The 14,570-nt window shown below is 39.2% G+C and overlaps 1 protein-coding gene across 12 annotated transcripts in view; it reads right to left on the bottom strand.

Moving 5' to 3' along the window:
* The window catches only part of ZMYND11 (zinc finger MYND-type containing 11), a 98,742-nt gene extending 86,943 nt beyond the window's left edge, over positions 1 to 11,799 (bottom strand). For 4 of the 12 annotated variants that reach the window (XM_044424728.1, XM_044424735.1, XM_044424737.1 and 1 more), the window contains exon 1: positions 11,559 to 11,798. The gene's annotated coding sequence lies outside the window, so the exon portion shown is untranslated. Of the gene's footprint in view, positions 1 to 10,607; positions 10,691 to 11,558 lie in introns of those variants that run through there. The other 8 variants (XM_044424729.1, XM_044424727.1, XM_044424739.1 and 5 more) reach the window with 5 other exon arrangements.
* Positions 11,800 to 14,570: the final 2,771 nt, after the last annotated feature.

Genomic DNA, 14,570 nt, shown 5'->3' with positions numbered 1-14,570 from the left:
TATAATTTGGATCAACAGGTCAATCTAGAAGGAGATTTCTGCTAGAGACCAATTTTCAAATGTTTCAAATAGTTTTTAATTTGATTTAAAACACCTTCCCCAGGCTATTTTCTACCACACTGCTCATAAACTTTGTCACGGAAGAGCTCAGGAATAAGTACATACATCCTTTTAATATATTTCAAAGTTATAGTATTCTTTCAAATACATCAAGGTGTGGATAACTGTGACACAAAAAACACCTTTCCCTCAATTCCATATAATTGAAGCTTGACAAAATGTCACTGACCACTCTTTGAAAATCTTTGTAAAACAAATTATTAAGAATTCAAATATTTAATTACAACTAGGAACTTCAAACAAACAAAAACTATTTTTCGCCATTTTCCTTTACATAGTATCTAAACAGACAGTATGTTTTCCCAATTTCTTTCATATTGGTGGAAATTATCCTGTTATTCTTGGCCTAGGCCCCCATCTCCAAGGCAAAGGATTAAGGCTAACTGCTGTAATTTCAAATGAAGAAAACTTCCCAAAGGAACTCAATGACATGTTCTCTGTAGTAATGCTTAAACATAATTCTTGAATATGTTTCTTCCCAGATTCTTGAAGAATACCAACCCAAGGTCAAGGTCATGATTTTTAATCCATAAAATACTTAAAAATGGTTTGGGGTCAGGGTGTTTGAAAAAGTGACTAGAGGCTTAAGATGCATAATTATAGTTGACACTTCTTTCCAGACAAAGCTCATATGCTTAATATCAGACCAAAGTGAACATAATATGAATCCTCAGGAAGCATGGATTGCCCCAGATTTTCCCAATTTCCAAATCTATTTTAAAATTAAGTTGCACATCACACAGATGTGACAAAATCTTAAATATAAATGCATCTGGAGCCTCCCTTAGAATAACAGTATATATGAAGCATGCAAGTGAGAGATCGTGTTTATTAAAAAAAAAAAAAGTCAGAGACTAAATACATAAGAAGGGTGATACTGTGTAATGGGGTATTTACTTTACAGCCACACTTTACTGACCCTTCACTCCACAAAAAAAACAGGCTGATCAGATTGCTTCGTTTTGAGAAAAATGCTTCAGGACCAGTGTCAGGTAGGCATTCTTGGGCCTCTGCCAAGCCCCATACCCCACTGCCAGCCCTCTGAACCCCCTGGCCCTACAGCCCCTCCTCCTTGCAGAATCAAGTAAAGCTTTGTTTGATTAAGATTAAACTAACAGTTAAATGGATTAAAACTGGCAGACCTGGTTATTTTTGTTTCCAAGCCTTGCTGAAGCTCCACAGTAGTTGACTGGCAGTACAGAAAGGGCAGAAAGACAAGGGTAATTCTTCACAGGACCTGCAGTTAATGTTTAGGATTCCATCCAACATCATGTTAGCAATGAGTCGTCTATTTATTCTCATCCTCCCTGTACTCTCTTCTGCCTCCAGTTTGTTCTAGGTGATCTCCCAACATTCCAGGTGTTGGTGTATGCAGCTGCTGCAGAGGCTGGTGGAATCTGCAGAATCAATTAGGTTTCACTACGGGAATTTACTGCCACAAGATGACTGTTGTCTTGGATAAGTACAAAAGGTGGTTTAAACAAATTCATGGAAGAAAACATCAGAGAAAACAGCCACAACCACTAAATAGAAAATACATGCTACCACAGAGCATCAACTGCTGAGGGAAAACAACAGAAGGAAAGAAGGATATTGTCCTCTCATCCTGCTTAGGGGCTTCTTGAAAGCATCTAGTTGCCTACTGTGAGAAAAGTTTATATTTTAATTTTTTTAATTTGTTAATTGTATATGCTTGTCTTTTGTGTTTTATCCATTGAAGAGGCTTAGCAACCAATGCAAATGAAGCTAAATCCACAGGTACAACCGTTCCATGCTTCTAAGCTTCTATCTCCTTAAAGCTATTCCACACTCCCAATTTACTGCAGAATGCTGCTGTCCAACAGTCATTCATTTACTCAGTGCTTGACATACAAATGTAAAAAAAAAATGAATCTATGTATCATTCCCCATCTCACTAGGTCTTTCCTGTCAATTCTCTCTTCAGTCTTCTTTCCCTTCTGCTGCCCTTCCCTCTCTTATCTAAGTCTCAACCATAGTTTCCTCAACTGCTGCCTTCTTAAACATCTGAATCCTAATTTTATTAAAGTTCACATTATGTTAAATTGAAGAAGATCGAGTAACCGAAAATCTTCCATATAAATACCAGATGCAATACATCATGAACCTGCTCACTTCCTTAGGTTTCAGATATATCATCATTGTCTTCACATCTATATTGCTCCACTAATGAAGTTTTTTGGGTGGTTTACAACAATTCACAGAATATGGTAATACACAGTAAAAACACAATGCAATAGAAGCATAACATTTCACTCCAAAAATATAAAACTATGTAAATGTAAGCAACTAAAAGAAGTGAATACAACTGATATGAACAGCTAACATAAACTGTTATAAACAGTTCCAACCTCAAATATTATATTAAGAGACTTTAATACCTTGGCATAGACAGAAGTCTTAAACGACTGTTGCAAGGACAACACTATTGGCACCAGACTGTTCTCAGTGGACAGACCACTCAACAGTTGAGGGACTACCATCAAGTAGGACCTCTTCCTTAATGCCATCAGTTAAGTCTCCCTCAGAAGTGGTATTTTAAAAAAGGCCTCAGATGCAGAGCATAGCATTCAGATAGATTTAAGTCAGGGGTGGCACTCTGACAAATAATTTAGTCCCAAACTGTGTAGGGCTTTTTATAGGTTAAAACCCTGAATCAGTCTTTGAAATATACAGTCAGTACAAGTGGCCAGATCTTCTAGTCTGAATTATTAGACCAGCTGTAACATTTAACACAAGCTGGAGCCTCCAAGCGCAGTCCTATGTAATGGTCCTTGTATGGAAACAGTATTACTATGTATGGGTATGAAAGCTGGACAGTAAAGAAAGCTGACAGGAAGAAAACCGATGCTGGAGAAAATCTTTGCAAATAGCCTGGACTGATAGAAAGACAAACAAGTGGGTCCTAGATCAAATCAAGCCAGAATTTTCCCTAGAAGCAAAACTGACAAAACAGAGACTGTCATACTTCAAATACATCATGATAAGGCAAGACTCACTGAAGAAGACAATGGAACATCAAAGGCAGAAGACTAACAGGAAAACCAAATAAGTGATAAATTGACATTTTGAGTGAGAAGAGTGTCAGACCTCCAGGTCCCAGCCCTGAGATAAGAACACTGTCTATGAACTAGGATTTAGTAACTTGAAATGTCCTATCATCCCTCAGATGCTATCTAACAGTACAGGATTGCTCCCTAATTAGTTGTGTAAAATATCTTCCAAATTTGTAGTTCATTTCTTTTCCATATTTAGAACAAATAGACACTTTGTAAGAATTTGGGATAAAATAAGGGAGAAAACGAAAAAAGATGAAAATGCCTTTTGCTTGAGCATCTCTCAGTTTTAATTAGTGCTGTTTTTATGAGACAATGTTTTCTCCCTGTACAAACACTATTAATCCCGCCTTCATTTGTGATAAGGCTTAAGGCTGAAGTTCTTGTTTACACTTGGTAGACCTCAGTTCCAGGGAGCTTACAATGCACATGTAAGGTATTATTTTTTTGCAAAAGTGTGAACTGTTTGGCTTCTGTAACTGCTTCTGATGCATGCCTACGTTTATAAATAGTTACGGAGTGTAATTCAAATATTTAGTTTTCCTATTACCTTTATATCCCACCCAATTTCCCACAGAACTACATCAGATTTCACTGCAGCCTCCCATTCATACACTGACCTAGCTTCAGAACTGGACTCTGTCTCATTACCGAGAATTATCTTTAGTAATTGATTGTTATTCTAATTAGTAACTAACAAAACTAGCAGACACTCCGACCATTTATAAAACTACAGGAAGTTAAAGGAAAAAACTAACATGAACAATGCCTAACAGTTTACCTAGATTATGGTTGTGATATAAATAATAATGATCATCTCAAAAGAAAGCCATGATTGTTCTTCAGCACTTGTGTTTGCGGTAGTGTTAACCCCATATAAACATACTGTTTTAATAACCATTTAATTGGGGGAAAACACTTATTTGTAACATGCAGCTATGCCAGTAAGCAATTACATTCTAATAGAACAATGGAAAACCAAATACAACTTGTGAATAAATTGTAAAAATTCAGTAAGTGTATACACAATGAAAAGCATTGAAGTGCTTATTCATAAGGCAACCAAAATTACAGTTAAGAAACAGATCAATAAAAAGTAGAATTGATGACCTAAAATAGGAAATAATTTACTGTAATCTCACTTCACAAATCATCAGATTTCCTTCAGATTTTTGTGCTAATATTTAGCTCTTGGACTTGCTTTAAATGCAAGCCTATGAAAAAGTGACCCTGATTACAATTTCAACTACTTGTACAAGAATCAGGAAATGCTTGCAATTCTCTTAAGATTATCAGTAATATCATCAAAATAGCTGATCAACTATCAAATGTGTGAATGATGTCAGGGATTTTGTGATTAACAAAATCTAAATTACAAGATAACTTTTGTCACCCCAGTCTTACTTGTATTTCTTGTATTTCCCTTTAAAAAGAGACAGAACAATGAATATTCAACATAAAGTCTTCTTAGGAGCAAATCTTTCTTTCTTTCTTTCACCCAGCCATCCACCCACACACCCACCCATCTTATTTCCATGCCAATGAGTTAAAAAAGTAAAGAATACTATCAGATCTGCAGAAGGATGTCAGAATGTCAAACTAAGAACTGCCCTATAACCTAATCTCTTCAATATCCCATATCCTGTCTATTCCTGAATCTTTTGAGGCCATTACTTCAATCAGTACTCCTTAAGTGATTGCCATTTTCCATTTGTATTAAAAAACTGATTTATAGAAAGTTTTCAATACATACAGAGAGTACTACACTGTAATACAAAACAAAACAAAACCGGTTTCCCAAGTCTCTAATGTTTTACACTGCTAATACAAAACAAAACAAAAACCGTTTCCCAAGTCTCTAATGTTTGATATGGTGTACTTTGTTGGCTAACTTGAGAGTACCAGGAAAATCCTGTGACATATAACTGATCTCCCTATAAGTACCTTACCCTAACCCTTTTCATTTCAGTATGTATTTATTTTTATCCTTTGGGCCATTGCCCATTTAACAAAATTAATTTGGATTGCATGTTCTAATGCATTCTTTATAATAATTTGGCACTGCTAACAATGATTTTTAGAATTCTGATTTATTCCATTTCTATACACCTGTCCCAAAATCATCCCACACTGAAAACTGTAATGTACCTCTAGCCTGTATACACTACAACTGAGAAAAGGCATACTAGAAAATTGCCTAAATTACAATCCAAAATACTTATACTCTGAGCCCATTCTGAATGTAACCTCCATCTTCAAAAAGTTTGGTTTTGGGCTGAAGAGCTATGTGATAAACTTCAAGAAGGAGATTTCTGGAATGTTTTCTAAAAAAAAACCCTTCTTGTTAAGATATAACTGCTCTTACATTTCATTATCAGCATTAGGCAGTATAGAAACAAGATCAATATTCTCTTTAAAGTTATAACTACAGATGTCAGAGATTGAACCTGGAACCTTTGCATGCATCTGCCAAGTGACAGATCTGTTTTTTCCAGTTCTACATTACCAGCTCTCTGGGTGTTGTTCAATATGAAACTTGTGAGACAAGTAAGGAGTCCTATCTTTCGAATCAAATGCTCCTCTCCCACATGTTCATGTTACTGTAAAAATGCTACCTCTTTTTCATTTTTTTCCTGTTTACAGATGTCTAACCAAAATAAGGGGTTTTTGTCACACTGTGGCCTCCTATACTTGGCATAATTTAAATGCTATAATTGTTAAGGTTATGGACTCTTGTGAAGCAGTCAACAGAGCACTGGCTTTGAACCCATTTCAAATCCCTGCTCAATTGTAAAAATCAAGAGGCGGTCTATGGCCAGGGTTACTTACCTTCCAGGGAAACAAGAATAGGAAAGGAAGAGGTTCAGTGAAAAGTATAATATAACATTTGCAACACAGTGTTCTATCAGTTTACTCTCAATCAGGCAGAATAAGCCTAGCACTGAGTGCTTTTAGAATGAGACATAGCACAAAACACCCGAAAATCACAGCTGTCCTTTTTTCTCCCCACTTATCTGACATTCCTCAGAGTGATCAGTTTCTCAAGAATGGAGTGCAGGCAACCAGAACGATCACAGCCTGTAGGTGCTTGATTATAATTCTTTATATGTATATAATTTTATTATGTATATAATAATTATATACATATAATAATTAGAAATTTATTTTATTTTATTTTATATTGTTATTTTTGTACTTTATCTTATGTTGTAAGCCGCCCCGAGGCTTCGGTGAATGGGGCGGCATAGAAATGTTTTAATAAAATAAATATAAATAAATAAATACTTTGAAAGGAAGAGACAAAAGAAAATTTTCAACCCTACCTAAAATGTGTCCCCAAATGCAAGTTGAATCTCCAATAAAATTGATGACAATATTTACATCTTATTAGGGTTCTCATCCCAAGGCAGATCTTTATTTATTTAAAATATTTATATCCCATCCTATATGATTTCTGTAAGCTGTCTCATTTTAGACATACTAAGCTACAAAAAGGCATTACAGCGATACAAGCAATATTTGTTGGCATAATGTACCGAGTCATATCCAATTCATGGTGATCTTATGATTGAAAGCCCTCCAAGATGTCCCTTTACAGAATCAATCTATCTAATGCAAGCAATACAAAGGCTAACAATTAAGGGCCTGGTACCTAACACAGATTAGGTACCCAGTGGCAACTGATGCCCACTGACGCTGGTAGGGTTGACAGGGCAACTAATGCCAGGCCGACTCATTGGGTAACAGTTGGCACAGCTGTAAACTGAGGCATGCAAGTTAATTATATGATCATGCATTCAAAGCAGATAGCTGTATTGGTGAGTATATCTAATCTGTACTGCAACACAAAAGAATTCCCTGAGCCTATAAAACACACAGAAGTCCTCTGAATTCACAATTGCCTGCTCCACAGCTGGAACCCATTGCACAAAAAGGGAAAAAGAAGCATGCAATTGAATTACAAAGCAGAAGCACTGGGGGGCAGGGGTCTCTGATCCATACAACACAAAAGCACTCCTTTAAGCCATGTTTTCCTACTCCACAGCAGGAACCCATTACACAGACAGAGCAAACTGAGGCAAGTTTAATATAGTCATGAAAGAACAGAAAAGGGGAGATGGAAAGATCCATAAAACACAAGCACAAGCAGTTCTTTGTAGCCTGTTTTTTTTATAATCCAGCAGGATCCATGGCACTGAGGAGACAAATCAATGGGAAAATTGTCCATGGAAGGGGAAGAGAAAGAAAATAACTTTATATTTATAAAAATTATAAATATGCACATGCCACCAGTTTCATTTTACTTTTTTATTTAGAATGAGGAAGGCCTCCTGGGACTCCTCACAATACAAACACTCTTGGGCTGGCTACTCTTTCCCTATAGTTTCTTGATACAAACATGAAGTCAAACTTTCTTCTCAATCTCACATTTACTTTCCCTCTCTCAGCTGCTAAGTAAGGAAAGTAAGCTGATTGAAGCTTGGTGTTATTGCCCATATCAAGCTGCTTTCTCCCATTTTCTAACTGCTCTGTTAAACAAGAGAGGGCTGAAAAAAAAAAACAGACATCACTGGCTATGGGCATCTTTCATTTGTAAATGAAGAGTTGAGCCTTGCATAGGTCACTAGGTTGAGACCCTATTTGCAAATCAGGCGAACATTCCTCCTGGCTTCTGATACCAATTGAATTGCCAGGGACTGAATTAAGGGGGGAGGGGGGGAAGGCATGAGACTGGACTTTCTGAACATGTGCAAACAAGCTGCTCAAGGTGCATGTGTAATTGCCAGCAGCAGGTGGCCCAATCAGAAACAAGGCAAGAAAAGCAGAAGGTCAGGTTGGGAAAGAGGAGCAGCACACACGTGTATCTATTTCACATTAGGAAAAGGGACAGGGCAAGCAAGTTCACATTGTCCAGCCTACACACAGTAATGATAGATGCTTGTAGGTTTCCCTTGAAATTATAAATACTTTTTCAATCATGCTTATGTGTGAGTTGCAGGTTCTACATTAGAGACTGTAAAGAAGCAGGGTGTATCATTATTTTGGTTTAAGAAATGTAAAGAACAAGAATATGATTCTGTGTTAGTGGTAGCATAAATATAGGTGTCTGGTTGAAACTGTTATTTCTCTTAGGCCAGGTTAATAACAGATGTTCTGCAGCATAGGATACCTCTAAAAGCAAGGGGCAGCACTATGTTTCTCACATTCACAGGCCACAAAATATAATAAAATACCATGGTACAAAGTTAGGTATATGCAACTGGAACAGTGGCTGTCCACTTTCCCACCTCTAAAGCAGCCCTTCCAGACTGCTACACATAAAGTCATGGGGCCAGGTTGAATAGGGTGAAGGCTGAAAACGTGACCCAATGGCCCTGTTGGCCCCTTCTAACTCAACTATTCTATGGTTCTATGACCTGCACAGAGGCAACTTTCATAAACACAGCCTAAATCAGGATTCGACCCATCATCTCAGAACTCCAAAGTTTTTAAAAAAAGAAACCCCAAAGAACCTGTCCTATTTCTTTGCTACAATTTTTATTTTTGCTTTAAATATCAATTTATTATATTCACTTATTATTTTAAGTGAATTTTATGTTTAGAACCTTCTCAATGAATTCCACCCTGTTCATGATATGTTTGTTGAATGGATAAGAGATAAGATACAGGTTTAGATGCAGGAATTTAACCTTCTAGGTGAAGATAAAAATAATTACCAAAACTGAAAATGTAATTTGGATGGATGTGATCTATATTGGAGATATTCAGGTTTTAAAAATGGCATATACATATTCCAAAGGTTTTATTTTATTACAGGATTCATGATCAACCCTAATTATAAAGTTGGTGTTCTCAGAGCCTTTTTTTCAAATCAGATTTTATCAGTGAAATACAGAACTCAGATTAAAAGCACCTTTCAAGTTGATAAGATTTGTTTCAGTATAACTTTTATATTTCTACTTGAAGCCATAGTAAAGAGATGTTATGATGATAAATGCCTCCTCAGAGGTCACATATTTAGATATGGAATGGGGCTGGATAAAATAACCTCTTTGGAAAAAATGAAACCAACAGAAAATTGATAGAGAACATATAATACTAGAGCTCCTGAGAACACATTTTGACACAACCTTGTTAAAGCGAAACAGCTTTCGCCAGGGCCCAATGGAACACCACTTGAAGTTTCTATACATGCTGCTTATAAGCACATGCACCATCTAATTAAGCAAAAAATGGAAACCATGAACCATGATCTACTATAGGGGACTTCTCTCAGAGGCCAGTACCAACCACGTTCCAACAAAAACTATTCATCTGTTAAGAAGGAGCTCATGGTGCAACTTAATCCTTGCAATATTCCACAGACAATCTGTGCAACCCTTGCAATGACACCTAAATATTGTGCAATGGGGCCTTTGTAAAACACCTTGAACATGCCAAAGAACGGGGTAGAAATCTAATAAAGAAATACATCCCACTGAATAAGATTGTACTCTATTGTATCCAACAGGTCTGCAGCCTTAAGAAAAGAAGGCCTACACTACACTAATATAGAATAACAGCACTTTAACAGCTCAGGCTGATTAAAATCAATCCTTCATCCCTTAAACTGGATGCGTGCCACATTAATTTGTACACCATGTTAATTAATACAGTATAACAACCAGCAAAACAACTCAAATAATTCAGAATCTCTCCATTTATTAAACTGGCTTGAAAGGAGGTGAGATAGCCATTTGGCCTTCAACCATTCTGTAGCCACCTTTGTATAAGGACACCAGCAGCTTAAAAAGTATTAAGAGGATAATTAATGACATTTAGGTTCTCCTGAACATAAACCTTGCAATCGCTCATTCTGAACATCTTTTGGGGGCGAGAACATCCCAACAAGCCTCTCCTCGTTAATCTTCGTTTCTTTCTCTGGCAGACATCCTGAAATCTCCCCACATCCTATAGGGCAACACTGGAAATTGCTCAGCCTCGACCCTGAGCACCTGTCCTTAAAAGGGTTAGAGGGTTAAGCAAATTATCCTCATGGACTGCCTGCCCGCAGGGGAAGGGGCATGTTTTTAACCTATCTCCTCCCAATGACAGAGTATAACCTTCCCTCCCTTTTCCTTTTTGAAGGGTAAAACCTCCCGTGTTATTCTTAATGAGGACCCAACCGAGAATCAGCCCCCAGTCTCCCCTCAGACTGATTCTCCTTCTGGGGAGTGGGCGTGAGCACGCAGTTCACCCTTCCCCATGTTTCAGGGCAGGAGACTATAAAACCACCCGTCCCTTCCCAGCCTGCCTTTCCCCCGGGGAGTGTTTCCTTATTCTTCCCCGCGTCATTTTTTATGTTGATAACGAGGATGATTCCTCGTCGCGCCCACACCCCACACAGCCCCTTGCCATTTCCTCGGTTCAAACCTGTTTCCAAACCGTAAAGCGAATGCACGGCAGAGACAAGCGAACGGGCGTCTTCGAGCGGAAGGCCCAGCCGGGGAAGACGGAGAGGTTGCAACCGGGCAGGTCTACGCCCCGCGCAGCCTCTCCAGTCACTCGAGTCCCCGGCTCCACAATTCCAGACAGGCCGTGCGGGGAAAGTAGTTTCTCCCCGCCGCCGCCGCCGCGCCTCAACACACACCCTTTTCCTCTCCTGCTCCCAGACTCGATGTTCTTTCCCTGCTAACCCCTCACCTCCCCTCAGGTAGCAGCTATAACTTCAACGCCAGCCAGAAAGACACGTCCTCCTCGCGTTTTAAAACCGCAGCAGGAGCATCTGTTACTACTAATAAAGATTAATAAGAAATCCATTCCCGCCCAGTATTTTAATTTGCGCTCTTTGATTTCCACTGTATCCAGAAAAGATTCCCCTACACCATCGGGGAGGGAAAGAAGAGGGGAGAAAAATGCCCGAGCGCCACAAACCGCTTGGCACGGGCGATGGCTATTATTGCACATTCTTATTAGTAGGATTGTCTTGACCGCTTTCTTATTTTTTTTGCAGCCCTCCCCACAGCTGTGATTTGCACGCACGTATATATCAATATCGAGATATAGATATAGACACACGCACACCGCCTCGACCTTCCCTCCAAAGCTTGTGGCTCAATGTGCACATCATTTTGTACGTTTCTTTCTTGCTTTCTTTCTCTTTTTTTTTTAAGGCGCCATGTTTATAATCCTCCATCATATTTAAAAAAAATGAAGAGAAGAAATCCCACATTTCGAGCCTGGAACCACCGCCTCTCCTCGCACCCCCCCCTTCCCAAAGCCGGGGAGAAAGGCACACCAAATCTCCACAGGGCTGTAAATTCAAAGTCGTTTCTCTCTTCTCTCCCCCCACCTCCGCCCCCGACGGAAGAGAGGCTCCCTCACCTTGTGCTCTGGGCGGCTGTTCTTTCTGTTGCTGCCGGGGGAGGAAGAGGAGAAGTTAACCCAGGCGAAACTTTTCAATCCTTTTCCCCAGGCCGCGGCTCCCTCCTCCTCCTCCTACATATTTTTTCTCCCCATCGGAGTTTTATTGTGTCTGAATTTTTCTCTCTGCTCTCCTGTCTGTCCACACTTCTAGCTTTCTGGGGTAAACAGGGTTTCAGGATGAAGCCACCGATCCTTGGGAGAAGGAGAACTCTAGTGGCGTCTGATGGAGTTGCTGGTGCTGCTCTTTCTCGCCCCCCCGCCCCGATCCTCTTTATGTCGGGTTGAAATCCTGGGGAACTGATCCTTCCAACTATCGAAACATTCCTGCGTCGGGATTTAATCCGGCACTCGCCTCACACGCCACCGCGGTCGCCCTTCTGGCAGGTTGTTGCATTTTCGGTTCACCCCTGTCCACGATCCATGGGAAAACTATGGTGGAGTTTGTGTGCCTGGGTGTTTGTGTTGGAGAAGGCATCCGTAGGTTCCTGAACGCATTTCAGTATTTCTGTCATTTCAGATATATGAAATGAAGGGGCTTCTGGAGGCAGCTGAAAGCAACAGCCTGTGCACATGTCAAATTAATAAAGCTGATTGGGCTTCTAGGAATAACATGCATTATGTTGTTTTGTTTCTCATGCCTGCAGAAGAGGCAGATAAAAAGCAAAAATATCCAAATAATGCATTAATAACCAGGTCTGTGCCTAAGGATTATGATGATGAAAATGATGTAATCTATCCATGGATATATTTTAACAGTAATAAATCCCTTAATATTAGGTGTGTTTTGAGCACTGATATGGTTACTGGCAGGACTACCTGCAATACACCAAGTTATATGGTATCAGCTCATTTATCTGCCAAAATGATCACTTTCAGGATGTTTTCCAGACAAGATGCTAAAAGCAGCTTTGAGTCTTTTTTTGTGAAGAGTTGGTAAAGGACACAATACGCTCTTTACCAGAGTAAAAAGTGTAGACTTGGAAGGGCAGCAATAGGGGCTCTAGAAAAGATTACCAAGTATAAGGTCATTTTTGTGGAGATCAAGGTCAAGATCATCCAAACTACAGTATTGCACTCCCAATCACAATGTATGGGTGTGAAAGCTAACAGTGAAGAAAGCTGACAGGAAGAAAATTAATACATTTGAAACATGGTGCTGGAGGATAGCTTTGCAAATACCCTGGACTGACGGAAAGGAACAAGTGGATCCTAGATCAAATCAAGTCAGAACTTACTGTAGAAACAAAATGACAAAACTGAGGCTGTCATACTTTATGAGAAGGCAAGGCTCCCTGGAGAAGACAATCGTGTTTGGAAAAGGTGAAGACAGAAGATGAACAGAAAGGCCATATATGAGATGGATAGAATCCATAAAGCAAACCACATCCTTGAACTTGGAAAAGCTGGACGGAGCTGTCATTTATAGGATCACCATAATTTGGAAACAGCTTGATGGCACATAAAAACAAGTCAAGTCAGTCTAGTTAGCTAGAGTTCAAGAGATCTGAAAAATTCTGTCAGATTCTCACTAGCAAGAAAAGAGTGGGACTTTCCTTTTTTTCCTTCTTGATTTATTTCATTCTGAAAAAACATTCCCAACGTGTTGTTAATGTCAAGGAAATAAGCCATGCATCCCGCATTTTAGGGGTTTGGCAGGGACAGAGGAGGCCTGTGGATTCTGCAGTTCCACAGCCTGTCACAGCACATGTAGAACATTCTTTTTGTGCTTTCTGACATGGTGGAAAGTTCACATAACTTCTGTTTCCAATCTAGAAGTTAAGTGTGCAAGCCAGTGCAGGTTTAGATGCAAAAAAAATCCTACAACTCTCAGCATTGGGAGTGCTGGATGTCATGGGACTATTTTTTGTTTTCATATGCATAGGATTATGCCCCAACCCAGAGAGGAAGTCTGTGAACTTAGGTCTCCCTCCCTGAGGATAGATCTCTCTCTTTGCCCTCAGAGGGAGAGATCTAAAAACTCAGTTAGCCCGGAGGAGACTGTAAGCCTGTGCAAGGTACATAAGCCCCCAAAAAACCCAATATGCAAACTATGCACCAAAGTGCACATGCTGCATTTTGCAACTGACTTTTTATCTAGATGTCTGTACTCTGCCATCTATACAAAAGGCTGGGGAGAGGAGATGAAGGAAGGATAATAAGAACTGGTCCCAGCTTCCTTCCTTCCATTGCGTGCTCCTTTTTGTTCCTTCCAAGGCGTATCTTTGACCTTCAGCCCGTATGATTCATTCTGCCCAAACTGCAAGGGGCATGGGGCAGAGTTCAACCTTTGGAGTCACAGCTTCAAGATCACAAGATCTGAGTTGCCACTCTAAATAATCCTATGAGCCCTCAGATTATGTCAAAAGCTACAGGGTTGTACCCTAAATGTATATAACTGACACATTGAATGCTGTCTTTACAATTCTTAGAAAATGTAGGAAAAACACACACTTCGCTGTTCAGTGCTTGAACATCTTGTAAGCAATTTCTTAGTGTTTATCAAATGAAATTATGCAGGGTCCTTAATTCTAGTAAATAAAACATACACAATCACCTTTAATTCAGGGTCAAGATCAGACCATAAGCAAGATTTATAATACATTTATAATAAGCATAATTTTATTGACCACAAATTTTCATATCTGAATATTTTTGAAATATTGAAATTGCAAAGTATAAAGTAGTATAGTTTAATATGCTTTTTTCTTAAAAGGCTGCTGAAGACTTGATATTAATTGGTAACAAGGCAGCTTCAGAAACCATGGTTTGAAGTTGGCTTGTTTCTATGAACCATACTTGTTTAATCACAGTTTGACCACATTTAAATGAGAAGAGAACCTACACTTAATCCAAATGAAAGCTTCTGAATTTCTTCTTGCAGCTACACTGGAAGGGGATGTAGAAGAAGGTAATTCACCAAATGCTAAACTATGCTGTAGCTTTATGTCCAAACCAGCACAGTGAGCTCTT

This window comes from Varanus komodoensis, unplaced genomic scaffold, assembly GCF_004798865.1.
Source record: "Varanus komodoensis strain SLA01 unplaced genomic scaffold, ASM479886v1 scaffold15, whole genome shotgun sequence".
NCBI classification, from domain to species: Eukaryota; Metazoa; Chordata; class Lepidosauria; order Squamata; family Varanidae; genus Varanus; species Varanus komodoensis.
The sequence above is the reverse complement of the archived record's forward strand: the minus strand, read 5'-3'. Positions and strand labels throughout refer to the sequence as shown.